Source organism: Mus pahari, chromosome 4 (assembly GCF_900095145.1).
Source record: "Mus pahari chromosome 4, PAHARI_EIJ_v1.1, whole genome shotgun sequence".
In the NCBI taxonomy this organism is placed as follows: Eukaryota; Metazoa; Chordata; class Mammalia; order Rodentia; family Muridae; genus Mus; species Mus pahari.
Window position 1 is genome coordinate 19877817 of NC_034593.1, and position 22465 is coordinate 19900281.

A 22465-nucleotide genomic window follows, 5' to 3' on the forward strand; every position below is an offset into this window, starting at 1 on the left:
GAGAGAGAGAGAGAGAGAGAGAGAGAGAGAGAGAGAGAGAGAGAGAGAGAATTAGGTGATAATTAGAAGAGGGCATGGGTTTGAGATGAAGTTTTGGGGAATGGGAGGAAGTGGAGAGGGGAGAGCGGAGTTCCAAAACTATGTAAACACTTTTAAACTACTAAACAAAAAGTTTAAATGGAAAGTTGTGCACCTGTTATCTCTGAATCTTAATATTGTTGATAATTATTTAATTTCTCCCTCAAATCTTTTCTGAGTCTTGTTTTTTCCTAGTTATCAATTATCATCATAATTTAGATGAACTATTTCTTTTAATGGTTTCAGTTCTCAGAAACAAAAGTAGCATTAGCTATAATTCCTTACTATTTTATATTTATGTGGGAAAAATTAAACACTAGACTCTCAAAAATTCTTTTAGAATTTCAAAAATATTCATGATTTGTTTATAACTCATGCCTTGATTCTTTCTAAATGATTCTTACATTTTTAATGTTGGAAAATAACCTAGCATAACAGAGAATGTTTGCATATATAAGTGATAAATTCAATCTATAAGAACAGCTGATTGTGCAAATTTTAAAAAGAATTTAATAGAACTTAGATGCAAGAGAAACTGTACTATAATTTAAAGGGCACAGAATTTTTTATTCTAATGTGGGATGAAAAGCGATAAAAGTTTTAGCAGTTATTCCACAGCATTTCTTTTAAATTTACTTTAAAATTTTTATAGTCCAGTCATTATCCCACTCTGGTGGGCCTTCTCACAGGACCTCATACCATTCCACCTTCCCACGATGTCTCCAAGAGGATGTCCCCAAACCTTCACACACGCACACACACACACACACACACACACACACACACACACACACAAACACCTATCATGCCACCCTACTCACTGGTGCCTCAAGTCTCTCAAAGGTTAGGTGCATCTTCCCTCACTGAGGCAAGACCAGGCAATCCACTCCTGTGTATGTGTTGGGGGCCTCTTACCAGCGAGTGTATACTGCCAGGTTGGTGGCTCAGTATCTGAGAGATATCTGGCGTCCAGGTTAGTTGAGAATCTTCCTGTGTGGTCAAACTCCTTCTCAGTTTCTTCCAATCTTTCCCTAATTCAACCGCAGGGATCCCTAATTTCTGTCTATTGGGTGGGTATCCGAATCTGCATCTGTCTTAATCAGCTGCTTTTGTTGGGCTTCTCAGAGGGCAGCCACGCTCGGTTACCGTTTGTAAACAAACTATAGCATCTATAATAGAGTCACGCCTTGAGACATCACCTTGAGATGCATCCCAGGTTGGGCTGGTTATTGGACCTCCTTTTGTTCAGTCTTTGCTTCAGTTTTGTCCCTGTACTTCTTTTAGGCAATGGGATGGCAACCCCATCCCCCCAGTTGATGCCCTGCCTTTTTACTGGAGATGGAAAAAGCAACTTCCTTCTCCTCACTGATGGGTATTTCATGTAAGGTCCCTCCAGTTGAGTCCTGAGTGTCTACAGTACACTCCAGAGGGTCCTCACCCCATACCCCCGGGTTTTATATTTCCATCCTTTCTGCTGGCTCCCAGGGCTTCTCTCTTGTTTCCCCTTCCTACCAATACCTGATCATATTCCACTTTTCCCCTCTCCCTCCACTCAAGTCCCTCCCTCCCTTCCTCTCTCTGCCTTCCCTGATGTCTTCCTTCACCTCCCAAGTGGGATTGAAGCATCCTTACTTGGGCCCTTCAGCTTGTTAATCTTCTTGAGTTCTGTGGGTTACATCCTGGGTATTCTGTACTTTTTTTGGCTTATTATTCACTTATTAGTGAGTATATATCATTCATGTCCTTTTGGGTCTGAGTTACCTTACTCTAGGTGATATTTTCTAGTTCCATTCATTTGCCTGAAAAGCTCATGATGTCCTTGTTCTTAATAGGTGAAAATTATTCCATTGGGTAAATGAACCATATTTTCTGTATCCATTCTTTCATAGTGGGACATCTAGGTTGTTTCCAACTTCTGGTTATCACAAATAAGGTCACTATGAACATAGTGGAGGATGTGCCCCTGTGGTACTGTAGAAAATCTTTTGGGAATATGCCAGAAGTGGCATAACTGGGTCTTCAGGTAGATCTATTTCCAATTTTCTTGGGAATCTACAGATTGGTTTCCCGAGTGGATGTACCAGTTTGCAATCCTGCCAGCAATGGAGGAATGTTCCTCTTTCTCCACATCCCTGTCAACATGTGCTGTCACCTGAGTTTTTGATCTTAGCCATTATGATTGGTATAAGATGGAATCTCAGGGTCATTTTAATTTGCATTTCCCTGATGACTAAGGATGGTAAATATTTCTTTTTTTTGATTGTTTTTGTTTTGTTTTTTGTTTTTGTTTTTGTTTTTTCTTTTTTATTATTATTTTCTTTATTTACATTTCAAATGCTATCCCGAAAGTTTCCCATACCCCTCCCCCCACCTCTGTTCCCCTACCCACCCACTCCCACTACTTGGCCCAGGCCTTGCCTTGTGCTAGGTCATATAGAGTTTGGAAGACCAAGGAGCCTCTATTCCCACTGATGGCCGATTAGGTCATCTTCTGCTACATATGCAGCCAGAAACACAAACCCCGGGGGTACTGGTTAGTTCCTGTTGTTGAGTGCTTCTCCACTATTTGAGATTCCTCTTTTGTGAATTCTTTGTTTAGCTTTGTACTCAATAGTTGATTGGGTAGTTTAGTTTTATGGTGATTAGCTTCTTGAGATCTGCATATATTTTAGATATTGTCCTTCTATCAGATGTGGGGTTGGTGAAGATTTTTTTCCCCAATCCACAGGTGGCCAATATGTCCTATAGTCTATACTTTTTTGCCTTAAAGAAGCTTTTCAGTTTTATGAGGTCCCATTTATCAACTCTTGATATCAAAGCCTGAGCCATTATACTTCTCTTTAGAAATTTTCCCTCTGTGCCAATGAGTTTGAGGCTCTTTCCCATTTTTGCTTTTATTAGTTCCAGTGTATCAGGTTTTATGTTGAGGTCCTTGATCCACTTGGACTTGAGCCTTGTACGAGATGACAAATATGGATCTATTTTCATTTTTCTACATACCTGTTGCCAATTAAACCAGCACCATTTACTGGAGATGCTTTCTTTTTTCCATTGTATATTTTTGGTTTCCTTGTCAAAGATCAAGTATACATAGTGTGTGGTTTTATTTCTGAGTCTTCAATCTATTCCATTGATTAAGCTGTCTGTCTTTGAACCAAAACCATCCAGTTTTTCTTGCTATCCCTCTGTAGTACAGCTTGAGGTCAGGGACAGCGATTCCTCCAGAAGTTCTTTTATTGTTAATAATTGCTTTGTTAGCCTTGGTTCTTTGTTTTCTCATATGAAATTGAGAATTGCTCTTTCCATGCACAGCATGATTTCTTAAACCTATATTTTTACAAAGACTAATAGAGTTTCCCTGGCCACCATGTTGATTTGGCAGATTTGGGTTAAAAAAGCCAAACAGAAGAACAGCTGTTGTTCAGCTGTGGAAGGAAGTACACAAGAAGCCACCTGAGGAAAATCTGTTGTTCTCCATAGACCTGGCAGGATAATAAAATAAACTTGACAATTCTCACTCTTCATAGAGTAAACAAGCATCATCTTCCTGTGAAGCACATCTTAAAAACATAGACAAGGAAATGTAGAGTTTATAAAACAGGTGTCTCTAGTCTCACTGATACCTAGCATGACCTTCCTAATACATGAGCTATGAAGAAATTAGAGAAAGAGACATATATATAGCTTTTATTTTGAGCATTGCTTTATTCCTTAAAACATATTTACTATTCTTGTTATGATAATTTCTTACACACTTCAGAACTAGCAAATGTAGATATAGATCGTCCCCATTACTGCTCCTAGTGTGTCTATCCTTTGGCACCTCAGTCACTCTTCTGTGCCTTGGTGTCCTTGTTTATAGCATAGAGATGATCAGAGATACTTGAACATGGCAGACAGGGGCTGAACTGGGCAGACTTTTGGGGAAACATTGGTCACTGAGATGATTGTGGATTTTGTGCTACTGAAATTAGAAAGTATTGGAATGCACAGGTTTGAAGGGGTTTTTCTGTATCGTAATTTTCTATACCCATCTACAAACCTAAGGACATAATATCTATATATCTATCTATGTCTCTCTCTCTCTCTCTCTCTCTCTCTCTCTCTCTCTCTCTCTCTCTCTGCCATTGGACTTCAATATCTTTGTACAATACTGAGGACTGAACCTAGAACATTGTGTGTGTTTGTTTGGTAAACTCTGGACAGTTCAGATACTGCTGCATCATTTCCACCCTATATTATGTAGATCACTCTCTGGTTGTTTTTCATTGAACTCATACATGAAAGTCCGGTTTGGGTCCAGAACAGAGAGCAAAATGAATCTCAAATGTCACACATAAATACAAAAACTGTGTATATTGCTCAAGTTGGTCTTGTGTTATACCTTAGTTCTTTTAAAGCAATGCCCCACTGTGTCATTTATTCAATCATGTTTACTGATAACTTATTATATACTAAACACAGTGACATTAAGCATTTTAGAATTTAATTAAGTTTCATTATATGCACAAACATTCATAATCCTTGCTCTATTATCTCTATGTTACAGATGACACACTGAAACTCCTTTGCAAACTTGTAAACTATGGTAGCATAGCATTTATCTGTGAATTTTCCCCCCATCCTCCGCCCGTCCCCCAATGTTGATCCTGAGTCTCCTAGGCTGTGAGTAAATTTTGTCTGTGAAGAAAGCCAAGAGCATTTTCCCTTAGCTTCTGGAACCTTCTGATGACATTGAGGGTTTTTTGGTTCAGGTTTTTTTTCTAACCACCTCAGCAAAAGCTGTGAAACCAGTAAGTCAAGATCTGCTAATTCTGAAAATGTGGTACATTTATACAATGGAGTACTATGCAGCTATTAAAAATAATGTATTTATGAAATTCTTAGACAAATGGATGGATCTGGAGGATATCATCCTGAGTGAGGTAACCCAATCACAAAAGAACATACATGATATAGACTCACTGATACGTTGATATTAGACCAGAAGCTCAGAATACCCAAGATACAATTTGCAAAACACATGAAATTCAGAGAAGAAGGAAGACCAGAGTGTGGAGCCTTCTTAGAAGGGGGAGCAACAACAACCAAAAGAACCAAAAAAAAAAAAAACAAAAAACAAAACAAACAAACAAACAAACAAACAAAAGATGGGGGAACAAAATAACAATGGAAGGAGTTTCGTTCAGAGCACAGACTGAAGGAATGACTATCCAGAGACTAGTCCACCTGGAGATCCATCCCATAAACACCAACCAAACCCAGGCACTACTGTAGATGCCAACAAGAGCTTTCTGATAGGAGCCTGATAAAGCTGTCTCCCGAGAGGCTCTGCCAATGTCTGACAAATACAGAAGTGAATGCTCACAGCCACTATTAGATGGAGCACAGGGTCCCCAATGAAGGAGCTAGAGAAAGCACCCAAGGAGCTGAAGAGGTTTGCAGCCCCATGGGAGGAACATCAGTATGAACTAACCAGTACCCTCAGAGCTCCCTGGGACTAAACCACAAATAAAAATCAATCAATCAATCAATCAATCAATCAATAAATCATGGTGGGACTCATGGCTCTATCTGCATCTGTAGCAGAGAATGATCTAGTTGGCCATCAATGGGAGGAAAGACCCTTGGTCCTGTGAAGGTTCTATACCCCAGTATAGGGGAATGCCAGGGCCAGGAAGCAGGGGTTGGGGAACAGGGGGAGGGGGAAGGGGAAGGGGAGAGGTGATTTTTGGAGGGGATAACATTTAAATGCAAATAAAGAAAATATCTAATAAAAAGAAGATCTGCTAATTCTGCTTATCTCTACCATTCTCATCTTAAGTGCTGAATACACAGTCTGAATATGTATGTAGTCTGCTCTACCGAGGTAGCGTTCTCATTAAAGACAGATAATAATAAAACCTGTAATCTGAGAGCACTGATGGTAAGTAGGAAGATTGAAGGAGGATGTATGGAAGAATGATGAGGTGTCCAAAATTGCTCAAAGAACTTAAGAGAGAGCAAATAAGGAAAATTGAAAAGGAATACTCCCTAGGGAGACATAGAGAGATAAATACAGGAGTTGGGAAAATGTTAAAGAGGAATGGCAGGCAGGGTACAAATGATATGATAGGGGAAATGGAAAGGGGAGCTTCTTACGGGAAAAGAGGGATGGTAAATACAGGAGGAGTAGGTCATCCTTACAATAACAATATAAAGAGTTGAAACTGTTACAAGAAACCATAGTGTGAATTCTATGTAGAAAGAAATGAAGGAAAGAAAGAAAAGAGAGAAAGGAGAGAGAGAGAGAGAGAGAGAGAGAGAGAGAGAGAGAGAGAGAGAGAGAGCAAGAAAGAAAAGTAAGATAGACACAAAGGAAGAAAAAGAAAAATATCAAACTCTGTAATGCATTTAATTCAGTAAGTGTATATACAAACATAGTTTTAATGACCTTTTTTCTCATCTGGGCTGACAGTGTTCATCCAAGGACCAAACACTACCTAACAAACACCAATATATCCGTCTAGTAAGCCTTCTTTGAGCCGTTGGCCAGGGATACCTAAGCGACTCCCCCAAAATAGAGCTTAATGACTTTGCCCTTGCTTACTCTTGTGAGTGGTAGTCTCTCCTGCTGAAGACAACAAGGTCCAGAGTCTCCTGACCAGGAACTGACCTGAACATCCCCTTTCTGAGGACTTCTTTTCAAGGCTATAGAATTTGGCACACACACTTTCCAAAGGAGGAGGCAATAAAGAGTCACATTCAGTTATGACTCTGATAAAACATACCGAAGAGAATGTGGAGTACACTGTGTTTGGTGTCTAATTGTATGTATCTGCTGTACTCTCTATGTGATGTGCATATAGTTAGGAGTATACATGAGGACATTTATGAAAGATATTGGCATTTGTATAGATCAATAGAGAAGAATCACACCCATCAGTGCAGCCAGGAATCACCCCTTGGACCCTATGCAGTACACAATGGTGAAGGGGTGTAGTTTGGCTTCTTGATCTTAGGTCCTTGATTCTGTGTCTAAAAGAATTTTCATTTTTCACTGCAGGTACTAACTATTGATCCTTAAGTTTCAGAACAGATATTACTCTATTCATTTCTCAGTTAAACATACTCTATACCTGTAGATATAGAGTGAATTGCATTGATGCAAAGCATATGGTGAATCTTCCCAGACTCCTATACAACATGGGTAAATTCTCTGAATAAGCCACATTTTACTAATGTCAGCATGTATATTTTTGATTCTTTTGCTCTAAAGAACCCTATCTAAGGCTCTAATTAAAAAGATGTGGGAAGAAATAAACATGTCCCTTTCCTGAGATTGAAAAAAGGCCAATATGAGTAAAGTTACAATTAAATTAAAATTAAAGAATGAGAATTGAGCCAACATAAGAGTTCTAATTTGTTTTCTATTTATCTAAGTATCATTCACAATGAAATTGCCTTATTCATTAATAGACATTGTTAATCATCGATCTTATTTCAGTAATGAATTGCATGTGTCTAGTAAACTAAATAACGTCCAATGTCCTCCTTTATCTACTGGGAGGACAGCACTGTCACTAAAAGCACAGGGATGCTGGATGCAAGCTATTCCTGTTTCAGGCTCAAGCTCTGGCAGCATGCTTGGCTCCTAAAACTTTGCTTAATGAGTTCATCCAAGTGTACTGATATATTTGGTTAGTGTTAGGATATTACAAAAAAACAGAACCCACCCCGTCATTTTAATAGTGAAATATTACTCACTAGTGTGATTCATATTTTTAACTTTACAAATATCCACAAGTATATGTGCATGTCTAGAATACATAGTTAATGAATTAACCAATACCATCCTTTCACACTTTGTAAAGGTTTTATTTACTACATATTTTGAAAGCTTGCTTTCTTTGATTAAATACTATAGATAAGTGATATTCCTGAGAATTTTTTAAAAGACCCTTTAACACCCATTCAACAACAGAGAATCATGAGAAAAGATATGCTTAGGGTATCTTCTTTTATAAATGATAAAAGTATGTTAAGAATTACTCATATCTACTAATATTTAGAATGGGCTATTAAAATCTGCTTTCTTATCATAAATTTAATGTTTTAGCACAAAGCAACACAACTCAATAAAATTATATGCAACCATGCAATTATTGCATAAGGCATAAATCACTTTAAAAAACAATTTGATTCAGATAATGATCTATTTAAAAGAGAAGGATTAACATAGCACATGGAGGATGCTATGAACTGATTGCTTTTTGAAAATGCATCAGACTCTGCGTACATCTTATACTAATTGATCACATTTATCTCAGGTTCCCATGACTTTGGACAAAGAAACCAAAGGCAGGCTCTTTGAGAACAGTGGTCCATGAGGTTGGGATTGTAGAGGAGATGGCTCTTCTTTCAGAATGATATTATTTGTTTTTTATTATTTGTTTAAAATTTGTGTGTATGAGTCTTTTTCCCATTTGTAAGTCTGTCCAACATGTGCATGTAGAACCTGAAGCCTGAAGAGAATATTGGATCTCTTGGGACTGTAGTTATAAGTTACACATGGTCTATAGGAAGAACAGTCAGTGTTCTTAACCACTGAACCATCACCCCAGCCCCAAGACAATGCCAATGTCAATTTTCTGTACTTAGTTTTCTAAAGTTATAGGTATAAAATTTGTTGACTAATGGATTTTCATGAATTAAAGTTTTGTTAGAGCAATCTATATTTTAAAATATGCAGCTACACATGTGAAATCAGTGCTCTTTTGCAAATTTACCCTCTAGGAATATTACAGCCAAATGCTCCAGTAAAGAATATAGCATTTACTTAACAAGAATTTGAGCTGACAAAAATCCTTCGAATGGAACATTTTAATTAGGGTCTCACAATGAGACAAACTAAAAGCTCCAATTTCTTTTATTTTTTTGTAAAATAATTTGCATTTTGTGTTTAAATATAGGAAGTAAGTCTAAAATGAGCAAGGACAAACCTGGTTTTTAAATTATTGGAATTTTGACAACAGGAAATTTTTATAAAACTATGAATCTGCATTTAAACTACATTAACTATTTTCATATCTCAGCAGTTTTGACAAAAAATGCTTTCTATAGTACACCCAATAGAACAGCTAAGTGAAGAGCGATACCAAGGGGCTCCGTGTCATTTTCTGGTTTTCATTCTTTACTTTTTGTTCCTTTTTGTCTGTGAAAATCTTCCTTCTGTACCCAATCAAGATAAAAACCAAGTATGATGAAGAAAAGGAACACAAAAACTTGAATGTCCAGGAGAAAATAAAAGCAAAAGAAAGATTCTGTACTTTCATCCCAGCACAGATCCTCTCCCTTGACCATCAATGTCTCCATGAAAGATTTGGGAAAAGTACTTTTCTGAGATCAAGTCACCCACTTCAGACTTTCTGACTTGTGTACATGTATGTTCCTATACTAGAGGTATATATACATACACATACATAAAGAAGTCAACCACCCCACATATGACAAATCCTTCAAACACAGCTTAGCTGCATTTACTCATCTGGGACACTTAGGTTGTCTGTTTGTTTGCTTGTTCATTTGTCTGTTTGTCTGTTTGTTTGTCACTCTTCCTCTTCCCTGACTCAGCCACCTTCTTCTAGCAGAGATTACAAATGTATGTCTGTCCAATTAGCTCTGTCTGACTGTACATCTGGGCCAGAATATGCTGGTTTGCTTTCACGAGTATAGTCTATTATTATCAGGTTTTCCATACCACTGAGTCACAGTTCTTCTGCTTAAGAGAAATAATCTGATAGATTTTTACCAGGCATCATCCATATATATAAATGCTCTTAGTAACTAGGCACTGTTATTTTTCTTCTCTTCCCATTGTGAATTCCCTTGATCTCTAGTGTTCTATTTGCTCTCTCTCTCTCTCTCTCTCTCTCTCTCTCTCTCTCTCTCTCTCTCTCTCTCTCTCTCTCTCTCTCTCTCTCTCTCTCTCTTTCTCCTCTGTGTGTGTATGGGTATATGTGTGTGTGTATTTGTATCTGAAATCAATCCATTTTTTCTGCCATCTTAACCTGCATATTACTTGAATATGAAACCTCTAGGCAATGGGAAATTTCCAGGTCATATGAATATCATCTAAAATTATCTTTGTATCCATAATTGTACCTTTTTTAACTATAATTTCTTCATATCCCCAATTCCAGATAATATCTGTCAGTCCTTTCCAAGATACCTGTCAGCCTTACCAATCCTGAATATTTCAAGTTAAACATGAAATGACCAAAGCAGACCCAGTCAGAAGTAAAGCTACTGATGATTCTTCATCTTGTCAGTTAAGTCATGAACACACCAATGTGTCTGTACAATATCTCCTCTTCTTAGCTTCCTCCGGGATAACTGGATCTTTGCCCAGGATTTAACACAGAAGGCCTGAAAACCATCACAGGTTCTTCCATAAGCTTTCAGAATCCCGGGGTAACTCAGAGCTCTGTGTAATTGCCTCTAACTCCTTCAGGCATAGCCAGACTGGCTTTCAGTGACTAGAGGTTCATTTGCTCAATCTGCTTGATAAGCTCATAAGGGAAAAACATGCTTTTCATCACTTGCAGAGATGAGAAACCTCATAGCTTTAAATGCTGTAATCAAACTTTTCCCAATTTCCTTGAAAAGTAAAGACACAGGTATGCTTTTCTTTGTAAACACTATTAAATAAAAACATCAGCCATCACTCTAATATTGATAAATGATTGTTTAAGTACTGAGAAAGGTAACATATATGTTTATTCCTATGATACCACTGAAACTTCAGCCTGGTGTTATAATCCATATTTAAATAGATGAAGATACTGACTCCTAAACTGAAGGTGAAATATATTGTCAGATGGAATGGGTAAGTGAAAATCTGTGCTGCCAACCTCTATGTGTCTGATGACAGATATTCAATGACATTGCTACATTTCACCCAAATATTTAACTTTATGATTCCTAGTCCATTTAAGTGGGTGAAGTCTTAGTCACTGTAAAAGGGGCCATGACACAGATGGGAGAGGGGCACATTGTTCCCTGCTGCACCTTGGGAAACCACTGGCTATTGATGGATGCTGAGATAATGGAGTCTTCAGTTTGATACACACACGTGAATTCACCAGGCTTTAGTGGATAGTTCCACTTTCATGGCCACGTGTATGAATGTGGTGAAACTCAACAGGTCACAATCAAAACAAAAAGACATGGGAAAGAAGTTGAAATAAGGAGAGGGTTTGACAGGAGTGAGAAAAGATTAAAAAGAACATTGGACACAAGTAAACAGATTGTGTTCTTCACATGTATAACGTTGTCTAATAATTGCATTAATCAGAAAGAGGAGCAGAAACTGGAGGTGGTGGGAAATTTGAGAAGAATCGTTCTGGAAACCTCTTAAGGATTCTACCTGAGGAGGCGTAGGAAAGAGAGCCACCACTGTTACTGACCAGATGATTTACCTAAGATGCAGAAGCCAGAAGGAGCTATCATTGTTACTAGAATTTGGGTAACTGAGGCAGTAGGAATCAAGCTCTCTATAAGCCTAGATTCATACACTTGGGAAAGAGGAAGCCCTCTTAAAAAATAGTACAAAATTACAAGTAAAAAAATAATCATGAAAATGAATGTGAAGAGAACAGATGTCAGTTTCTTCAAAAGCCAACCCATACCACATATATTACAGTAAACCAAGGAATTCTCTAGTACTCTGTCATAAGAAAACTTCACAGCACAACTTTCTAACTCACCTTTAAGCAGAGTTTGGGCTGAATATTCATTAGTTCTTTTTAAATCATTTGTTGACAGTGAATTTGAAATATTTACTACAGAAAGCAGAAAAATACTAAGGTTTTCTGTGCAAATTTGTGCTTTATTCATAGTATATATGTTTTTATTTTGACTTTTACAACTCACAGTGGAAAACACATCTAAAACTCCGGGAATAATATAAAATTTAGAAAAACCTCTATGTAGTTTCATTCTGACTTCTTTCAATTTTAGGCACACTCTATTTAGTATTTCATTACACTTTTACAAGCACAGAAGATTTATGAATTGTAGTATTCACAATTACAATGAAGATGAATCCAAATATATGGTTTGATTAATTATATTTGATTCACTACCTGGCTCATTCCAGGGAAGAGTAATATTGGCTAGAAAAGATTCTATTTAATCTGTGATCTGACCTGACACGTTTTAAAGAAGTAAGTTCTAATTCCATGCAGTCAAATCTTTATTATATGCTTCTTCTTTGAGACAGTTTAAAATGTATTGATATCATGGGGAAGTAACATGAATATGGTTTGTGGTCATAGAAGGAATGCTAACAGTTTTTTAGAAGGTATGACTACATATCTGAATGCAGTAATAACTTATAAATATATGAAAATTATATATATATATATATATATATATATATATATATATATATATATTCCAATAAGCCCAATTTAACTGTACTCCTAAAAGAGAAAAAAAATAGATTGGCCCCAATCTCTACAGCAACTCCCAACTGGAAGAAATTATAAAAAGAGAAGGTTGAACGGAATAGAGACTTGTCTTAAATATTTTCGGTCACATATTTATTTTTTCTAATTTAAAACATAAGAGTAAAACCAGGACCCTTCACTACAGACTTGTAATTTAACCTACATTAATCTCACAGTATATCCATACCTGCATTCTGTATTATTCTATATAGCATAGAGGTATGCACCTTGGTGCAAAAAAGACCAAAGAGAAAATGCAGTGTTTCTTTTTCTGGGTCTAGGTGGTCTCATTCAGTATAGTCTTTTCTTTCATTCACAAATTTTATGATTTCATTTTTTTCTACAGCTGAGTAGCATTCTCTTGAGTATTACTACCATAGTTTCCTTATCTATTTATTTGTTGAAAGTCATTTATTTTCCATTTCCTGGTTATTATTAACAGGGCAGCTATGAATGTTGCTGGGCAAGTATCTCTTTGGTAGGAGGTCTACCTAGTCGTTTGGGCATATGCTATGAAGTGCTATGGCTGGCCCATCTGATAGGTTTGTTTTTAGACTTTTTAGAGAATTCACAATACTGATATCCTGAGTGACTATACCAATTTGTACTGACGAACAGGGTATGGGTTCCTGTTTCTCCACAATCTTACCAGCATTTGCTATCTGTCATTTTGTTGATCTTCAACATTCTGACCCATCTGATAGGTTTGTTTTTAGGCTTTTTAGAGAATTCACAATACTGATATCCTGAGTGACTACACCAATTTGTTCTGGCTAACAGGGTATGGGTTCCTGTTTCTCCACAATCTTACCAGCATTTGCTATCTGTTATTTTGTTGATCTTCAACATTCTGACTTTTAGGAGATGAAATCTCAATGTTCTTTTAATTTGTATTTCCCAGATTGCTAAGGTTGATGTCATGTTTTGAGGTATTTCTTAGCTTTTTTGTTGCTTCTATTGAGAACAATCTGTATCTCTCCCACAGACAACTGTAACTACAGTCCCTCATCAAAGAAGCACGTCTGCTCTGTCAATGGAGGCTATGAAAGAATACAACTGAACATACACAGAGATCAATGAATCATGGGAAGCACAGCTCCCAAAAGATAAATCTATAGTGCAACTACCACATATGGCTCAGGGACCATTATAGCATTATAGAAGACCAGAAAGACAGAAAGAACAAAATATGCTGAAGTAGGCTGTAAAATAATCTCTAAAAATGGCTGCATAAACAATGCCAGAACAATAGCAGTATAATAGGACATGGTAGCATGGGAGGGTGAATGTTTAATGGGATTTCACCTGTAAGCAAATAAATACAAGCAACTATTGACTACAGAGAGTAGGAGAATTAGCCCTTCCAAGGGTTCCCAGGGTTGAGTCTACTTACTGGTTGTCCAATGCAGAGTACTCAATCTCGAAACCATATGCATACAAACAACATAAATGATCACAGGAGGATACTCTGTGTGTGTGTGTGTGTGTGTGTGTTTGTGTGTGTGTGCATAATAACTATAATCAAAGCTATTTACATGACTCTTAGGATATGGTATGGGTTGAAGGGAGGGCTTTTAGGAGGGGATGGGGAATGGGGAAGAAAAGGGGTGAAAGTGATGTAATTTTACCTAAATTAAAAATAATAAAATTAAGTCATCAAAATAAATATCTAAAAATTTTGATATGTTGAAAAATTAGATGTGGAGAGTGGAATTGTCTGAACTGCAGAAAGGAGGACCCAAGGGATAGGGATCTCTGCTCACTTTAAAGAGACGTGACAGATTTTAATGAGAGCTTAGAGCCTTGTGGAACTCTTCGCACTATCCGATAAACCAAGGTGTTCCCCAAAGTTCCTACTATTGATCTGAATTTCTACAACTCAGTCTTCATCCTGCGAAACAACTTTAAAAGTAGACACTTTTGAGAACATTCTTACCAGGGCTTCTATGAGTGGAGCATGGAAACTCCGTGCACAGACTTTGTGACATGCGGGACAAATGAAGAGATAACACAACTCCCTGACACAGCTTCCTAGTACAACAGCTTTGATTTGACATTTGCAACAACAAATGCAATACATCACAAACTTTTTAAACATATGGGACCAGTGAGAACAGTAAGGACAGGCACTAGCTACTAATCCTGATGACCAAAGTGTTAGCACTTACACCCAATTGTGGAAGGAGAGAACTCATTCTAAACATCATTTTCTGACCTCTACATACATGCCACGGTATACATGTGATACACACACACACACACACACACACACACACACACACACACACACACACACACATCCCAAATGTATAGGTATTAAAAATCATCATTCTTTCAAGGTCAGTTTATATAAACATAAAACAGTGAAAGTTACATCCCACATAGAGGTAGGTATTTACTCATCTCTGTAGACACAACTAAGCCCCATATCGATAAGTTCCATTCTGTACTACACAGAGGACAGGGCTCTTACCTCTGCTGCAGTTGTGTGTGAAGTCATTGGAAATTGTACCTGTCCTTTCATTCTGTGAAGGCGAAAATCAATCTTAGTGAGCCTTATTAAACAACTTCAGTGTTCTTGGCCTTTTAAAGGACATTGTTGGGTAAAGATGGATGACTGCATATACAGTTTGTATTCATTCAGAGCATGCAGGCTTGGACTGACAGCCAGCAAATCAATGGCTAATCCCAGGCAGTTATCAGATGAAGGAAGCCAAGGGGACTGTCTCTCCAAGACTAAAATGCAACCTTGAATTTTTTTTGTAGAATTAAGTGAGTGTAGAAGCACAGTGAACGCGTGTGTATCATAATCTGAAAACAAACATGTTTACTGATAATTCTATTTTAAGAAGAATAGCACACGCAAGAACTAGAAAGTAAGCGTGAAATGCTGATCAAAAAACCACACACAAACAACAACAATAATAGTAATAGTAATAGTAATAAATACCTCTATTTATTTGTAACTTGCTTTAGCATTTTTTTAAATTTGTTTAGATTTATTTTACTTATCATTCCCATTTGTGGTCTCTTGATCTCTCCTTTATCTTTAGAGCCTGAAGTTCATTTAACATGTGCTTCAAATTGTATTAATTTACATAACAGTGGAGCCCACATGGTAGAAGAAAAGTCATTGCTCTCGGGTGTTAATATTTCATCATTAGGCTACAATCTGAGTAGCACTACTTGCATCCTGAGTGCATTGTGTCAGTTATTTACAAAATGTATTATAAGTTTATACAAATAAAATATGGTCACAATAAAAATGAAAGAAAATGGGATAAACTGATAAACTATGTTTATAGGAGGCTAAAAGCTATTATAAAATTAAAACCTTAAAGTGATTACTCCACAGGGGATGATAAAATATTTTAATCCTCTTTTTACAAAGTATTTGTTTTCTATTTTATTATTGAGTACAGTCCTCAGTTTATGCTTTAAAGTGTACTTAACAACCATCACACCATATTTTCATATGGAATATTTGAAGAGATATTTTTTAGCTAGTTTGTAAAAACAAACAATTTAGTAATTCAAAGGCATTATTAAAATTGTGAGTGATTTTGATTTTATTCTTGTGTATAATCTAGTGACTCAATTTGTTTTTCTTCCTTTTAGACATGATTGTCATCCAAATATTCCATATCACTTCCAACCAAAGAAACTTAAATAAAGCAACTGAAATCAGATTTATTATATCCCAATTTCTTCCTGCAATAAACTATCTAGTATAAAAGCAATAAGTTTTACTGTTAAAACACTATATTGTCACAACATTTTTCATGATCCATGATGGTTTTCTTTTCAAATATGGGAATTGTGGGGGGGGGGGGTGTCCTAGTACACAATTTGAAACCAAGTTAGTGGGGAATATCAACCTGCGGCTAAGGCATATGTAACTGCATTGCTAGCTGAGGGAATCGCTCTAGATATCTCCAGACCTTGTTTAGAACAATGAGTTGCAAATAAGCAGAGACCTGGTAAGACCAGTGAGGACATCAGCCAGTACAAGACAAAATCAAGAATTTAATGTTGCAGAGTAGTTGAGAGCAAGTATTTGAATTTCAGGCACATTAGGCCTGCATGGGTCTGTACCAGATGGGATCCTAGAGCTGCAATGACAAGTGGACACTTGCCTTCATCCCTGCCTAACCCAAAAGCTATCTCCAACTGAAATTACTTTCAAATGAAAACTTAGTTTCCTACAAGAAAGGCTCATTGTGAAACAACTATTATATACTTGTACCTATAACTATTCCTATATCTGTAGCTATAAGTATACTGAGATCTATACCTCTCTCTCTCTCTCTCTCTCTCTCTCTCTCTCTCTCTCTCTCTCTCTCTCTCTCTCTCTCTCTCTCTCTCTCTCTATCTATTTTTTTATTAATCATTTAGGAAATTTATGGCATGAACCTTGAGTATACTCACTTTCCAATCTTCCCATATTTGCACCCCACCAAAGGAGAGGATCAAGAAAAAAAAAAAGTCCATTTTTTGTTGCCCTGCATTCACTGGAGCATGGTCTAACTACCTATGGTCAGCCTCTTAATGAAAAGTCTTTTCTTCTCTTCTGGTCCCAACCCCTGCCAAAAACAAACATTTGTGGGTAGCTATACTTCAGTATCCTTATCACAATTTTTAACAGATCTCTTCAATGACTTTCTGTCCTTTCTGTCTACCTATGCTTATGAGTAAATTGCTTCCAAAGGCAATGATCTCCTAGTGTTTTTGACCCATCTAGCTCCTGCAATTCCTGATTATCTTCATAGGGGTCATGAGGTCTCTAAGACTAAAGCAGAAATGGATGAGCTGGCATGACCTGTGCTACATTCTCTGTATATATATTATGGTTAATGGCTTGGTGTTTTAGAGGTAGAACTAACAGTAGGAATGGCTACATCTCTGACTCTTTTTTCCGGTCTTGGGATCTTTTCCACCTACTGGGTTTCCTTGCACAACACTGATGTGAGGATTTGTGCTTGGTCTTACTGCATCGTTTGGTGTTGATATCTAGTAGATATCCATGGCACAATCGTGACTCTTTTATGGGTTGGGCAGAGCACAACTGGGAGGAGTGGAATGAGGAGTAGTTGCTAAATAGATGTGTTGTTTGAGAGAAGAATAAATATTTTTTTTAAAAAAATCTCTATAAGAAGGAAGGAAAGAAAAAAAAAAAAAAACTATGCTGCTTCCCCAGCAGTAGACAACCAAAAATAAACTCAGTGCTGTCACAGGAAGTTCTCCCTCTTATAATATTGTGTTAGATATATTGTGTTTTATATATATATATATATATATATATATATATATATATATATATGAAAACATATATATGAAAAGTATGTATGCATTTATTATATAATATATAAAATATAAGTAAATATATATATATATAAAATATATATTTATATATAAATATATATATTTTATATATATATTTAATATATATATATATATGTAAAATATATATCTTTTTACCCTACAAATCTTTTGTGTTTATATTATAGCTTCCAGTTTAAATAACCCAATAAGTGGAAATTGGCATGATTCCTGGACTAAACTATACTTTATCTGTTTATACTCTGGCTATGTAGATAGATACCTGGTTCTAAAAATGGTAGAGCATAAGGATGAAGCAAAATTTAAACATCTTTTAAATAGATTGGTTCTTGCCTCAACTTCTAAGCTAAAAATAATCAGCTTTGTCCTTTTAAATCAATGAAGTGGTGATGTTACAGATTTCAGAAGACCCTTCCTCTCCTAATTGTGATATAGAGAGTAACTGAGGAAGGACCAATGAGTTATAAAAATAAAGCACACAATTTCTAGTGTTATGGACCTGTTGTGCAAATAGATTTCACAGGCACATACTCGTGAATACATATCATCCCACACACATACACACATTTACATATACACACAGAGACACAAAAATACACACTTGAAACTGTCTTCTCAAACATTTTTGATAATGGCATATTTTAAACATTCTTTGTGATAATCAAAACCATATGATTAACATAGAGATCAGGTATCTTTCTATGATTGACAGTGGATGAAATACTATTACATTGTTAAGTTTCACTCTAAGTTTGAGGTTCCATGTGCACTAGATCAAGACATTGAAAAGGAATACAAGTTTCCACCAGTGTTAGACATTCTCTGGAGCAGTTCATACGCACTTTTGTATTTTGGGGAACATGTGATACACCTTTAGTTTGTTCCATTACTGTTGTCTACAGGAAATAACATCACAGGATACAAATGGTAAATTCAGGAGCAATATATACTTCATATTCTTCCTCTCTTAGAAACTTCACCTATGCAAACATTTCTCAATATCTCTTCCAATATAACCCTTCCAAATATTCATTAAGTTCTGTAAGAAAGTTCTCTTGTTACATCAGTTTAGTGGAGTAGGAGTGTGAAGCAGTTACACACACTCAATATAAAATATCTTTTGAATAGATACAGGAAACTTGCATTAGCAATTGATAGTCTTAATGTCATTTTTGTAATTAGAATTTTGAAATTCTAAGAGACTAAAAACTGTTAATGTTATCTGGCCAGACTAACATCTATATAAACAGATTTATCAAAATGAATATCAGATAAATAAATATTTGCATATTTATTAGGTAAGTGCAATAAATGTCAATCAATTAAAGTACTATTTAAGTATTATCTTCGAATCATCTTGTAGTATTTAGGTTAAAATATTACCCACCCACAAAAACATCTGTGCTGAGATTTCATCTTTTGCAATGCATTGGAATGCTAAATTCTGGCCCCCAGGGTCTGGTTGTCCCCAAAGACTAGAGAATTTGAACATATTCCCAAGTGACACTATGTGACCTTGCCCTGCCCTCCCACAAGTTATCCCTAATTTGTAAATAAAAATGCCTACAGCCTATAGATGGGCAGAATTGGCATAAGTGGAGTTTGGGGTCAGGAAAAAACCCATGAAGGAGAGAAAAGATAGAGAGAGGAGGAAGCTACCATGGGGTAAGTGAATCATAAAAACATGACAAAGAGAGTTGATCAATTAGAGTTAAGATCTGCCCAGATAGAACATGGCAAATTAAACTTTGGGGTTATGGATGGGGAAAGAGATTCTAATAGCATCAAGGGTAGTTATCTACCCAGCACTAGTACTAATTAAGGCTTACTACAAATGCAAATAGAATGTGCCTTTTTTAATTGGTTATTTTATTTATTTACATTTCAAATGTTATCTCCTTTCCAGATCTCCTCTCCAGAACCCCCTATCCCATCCTCCCTTTCCCCTACCTCTATACAGATACTCCCTCACCCACCCATACACTCATGCATTCCCACCCTGTGTTTTTTATATGGAAATTGAAAGTTTAAACTGTCTGTAACTCTTTCCATGTGTATTGTGTTCCCCATTCTGAGGAATGAAGTATCCACACTTTGTTCTTTCTTCTTCTTGAGTTTCATGTGTTTTACAAATTTTATCTTGGGTATTCTAAGTTTCTGGGCTAATATCCACTTATCAGTAAGTGCATATCATGAGACAAAGTTTGGAGCTGAGACAAAAGATAGAACCATCCAGAGACTGCCCCACCCAGGGATCCATCCCATAATCAGCCACCAAACACAGCCGCTATTGCATATGCCAGCAAGATTTTGCCAACAGGACCCTGATATAGCTGTCTCTTGTGAGGCTATGCCAGTTTCTGGCAAATACAGAAGTGGATGCTCACAGTCATCTTTCGGATGGAATACAGGGTCCTCAAAGGAGGAGCTAGAAAAAGTACCCAAGAAGCTGAAGGGGTCTGCAACCCTATAGGAGGAACAACAATATGAACTAACCAGTACCCCCAGAGCTCATGTCTCTAGTTGCAGATGTAGCAGAAGATGGCCTAGTCAGCCATCATTGGGAGGAGAGACCCTTGGTCTTGTGAAGAATATGCCCCAGTACAGGGGAATGCCAGGGCCAGGAAGCAAGAGTGGGTAGGTTTGGGATCAGGGCAGGGGGAGATTATAGGGGACTTTTGGGATAGCATTTGAAATGAAAATGAAGAAAATATCTAATAAAAAAACCCAAAATATCCAATTAAAAATTAGTTTTTCAAAAAATAAATAATAAAGGTATAGGCATAGGGCCAGGTTTCAAAAGGATAGATATTTTATCATGCTCAGGTTACCATGACTGTTAAATAAAGGGAGTAACACTACTGATGTGTGAGTGTGTGTTTATGTTGTGTTTGTGTTTGTGATATTGGAAATTGCACTTATGACCTCATAATTAATAGGCAACTGTTCAACCCTGAACTATAAGGCAAGTAGTCTACTAACTTGTTTAGCTATATTTTATCAGGTACATGATGCGTTTATACCAATACAGTTTCAGTCATATATTTTTGTGAGTAAGATGATTCTGGAAGCTAAATTGTGTTTTGTTTTGTTTTTGAATCAAGTTCTCACTGTAGCTGCTATGAATACGTTGTATAACACAGCCTGGCCTCACACTCATGGCAGCCCCCCTTGATTAGCCTCTTGGGGTCTGAGAATGCAGGATTATTCATTTGGCTCAGCCTTATAATTGCTTTTTAAGTTACATTTAATGGTAGATCTTCATTTTGAATTTTTTCCTCCTTGCTTTGTTTTATCATCTGCTTTTCTGTACATCACTCCATGAGAACCAAGCGGTTGTATACTATAATATAAGTGGTTAATTACGTGTGTGTGGCTCTGCTTAATGGTGTTTTTAAACTTTAATTTGCATGTAATGGAAAACGAATTTATTTTCTACTTTGGTATTTCATAAGTGTTAACTCTTCAAAATTAAATGGCTCATGGAAATAATATGAGATGTAAGGATTTTAATGTGTCAGTGTACTTTCTCATTTGTTATGACTCAAAATATCAGATTATCAATTTGCCTCTGATGAATGGACATAATTCTCAAGTCATTCCAATTTCCATGCATATCACATTAATTTTACTTATATATGTGATGTTATAAACATTGAAAGGCCAGTTATCTGTAGTGAACAAAATAGCATAAAACAAATAGAAACTTCATTTGAGTATGATACAAGAAATGTACACTGAGTCTGCCCCTGAACACACCTACATCTGCCTTCACACGCACACACACAGCAATGAAAATAAAGGTGATAAACTAATAGTTATTACCTTATTTTAAGACTCCATAGTGTTTTAGTTCTTTTAAAGGGAATATATCCTTTTGTGGATGCTTCAAATCTCAGAAACCACAATTCCATTGAAAAAAGAACAATGCTCACTATAAAAGTAACAAGCAAAACAGGATGAGAAATGAATTAAATATTTATTATTCAAGCCTGCTCTGTTCATTTCTGCTTCTAGCATTTGAACAATTTGCATATACTTGCAAACTACACATTCATAGAAGAAAGACTTGTGGAAGCTATTCACGTGGCCATGTGTCAAACAAGCAAATTACAAAAGAAAAACATGTACAGGAAAAAAAAAACACAAATAGAAAAAGAATATTTTACCACAAATTATTTTGCTTTGAGTGAATGCTGGATCAGATAAAACAGCGCGGCCATTGCCCTTGTGCTTCAGCTGGACACTGTTGAATGCCCTATGAAATAAGAAACCGGAACCCTCTAATAAATGCAAGCCCTGGCCAGGGACAACCTTCTAACCAATGCAAGCCCCAGCCAGCCAGGGGAGTCCACAGTATTTGTTTTGTTTTAATATATTTTATTCTCCTGCTATGCAGAAGCAGGAGATGAATATATCAAACATTGTCTGCATTGGTATTCATGTTGCAAAAACTTTAAAGTAGAAAATGCTGAAGTAAGAGATAGATTCTTATTCAATTAAGCTACTACTTCATACAATGCTAGCACGTGAACTAATAAAACTTTAAATTCCCT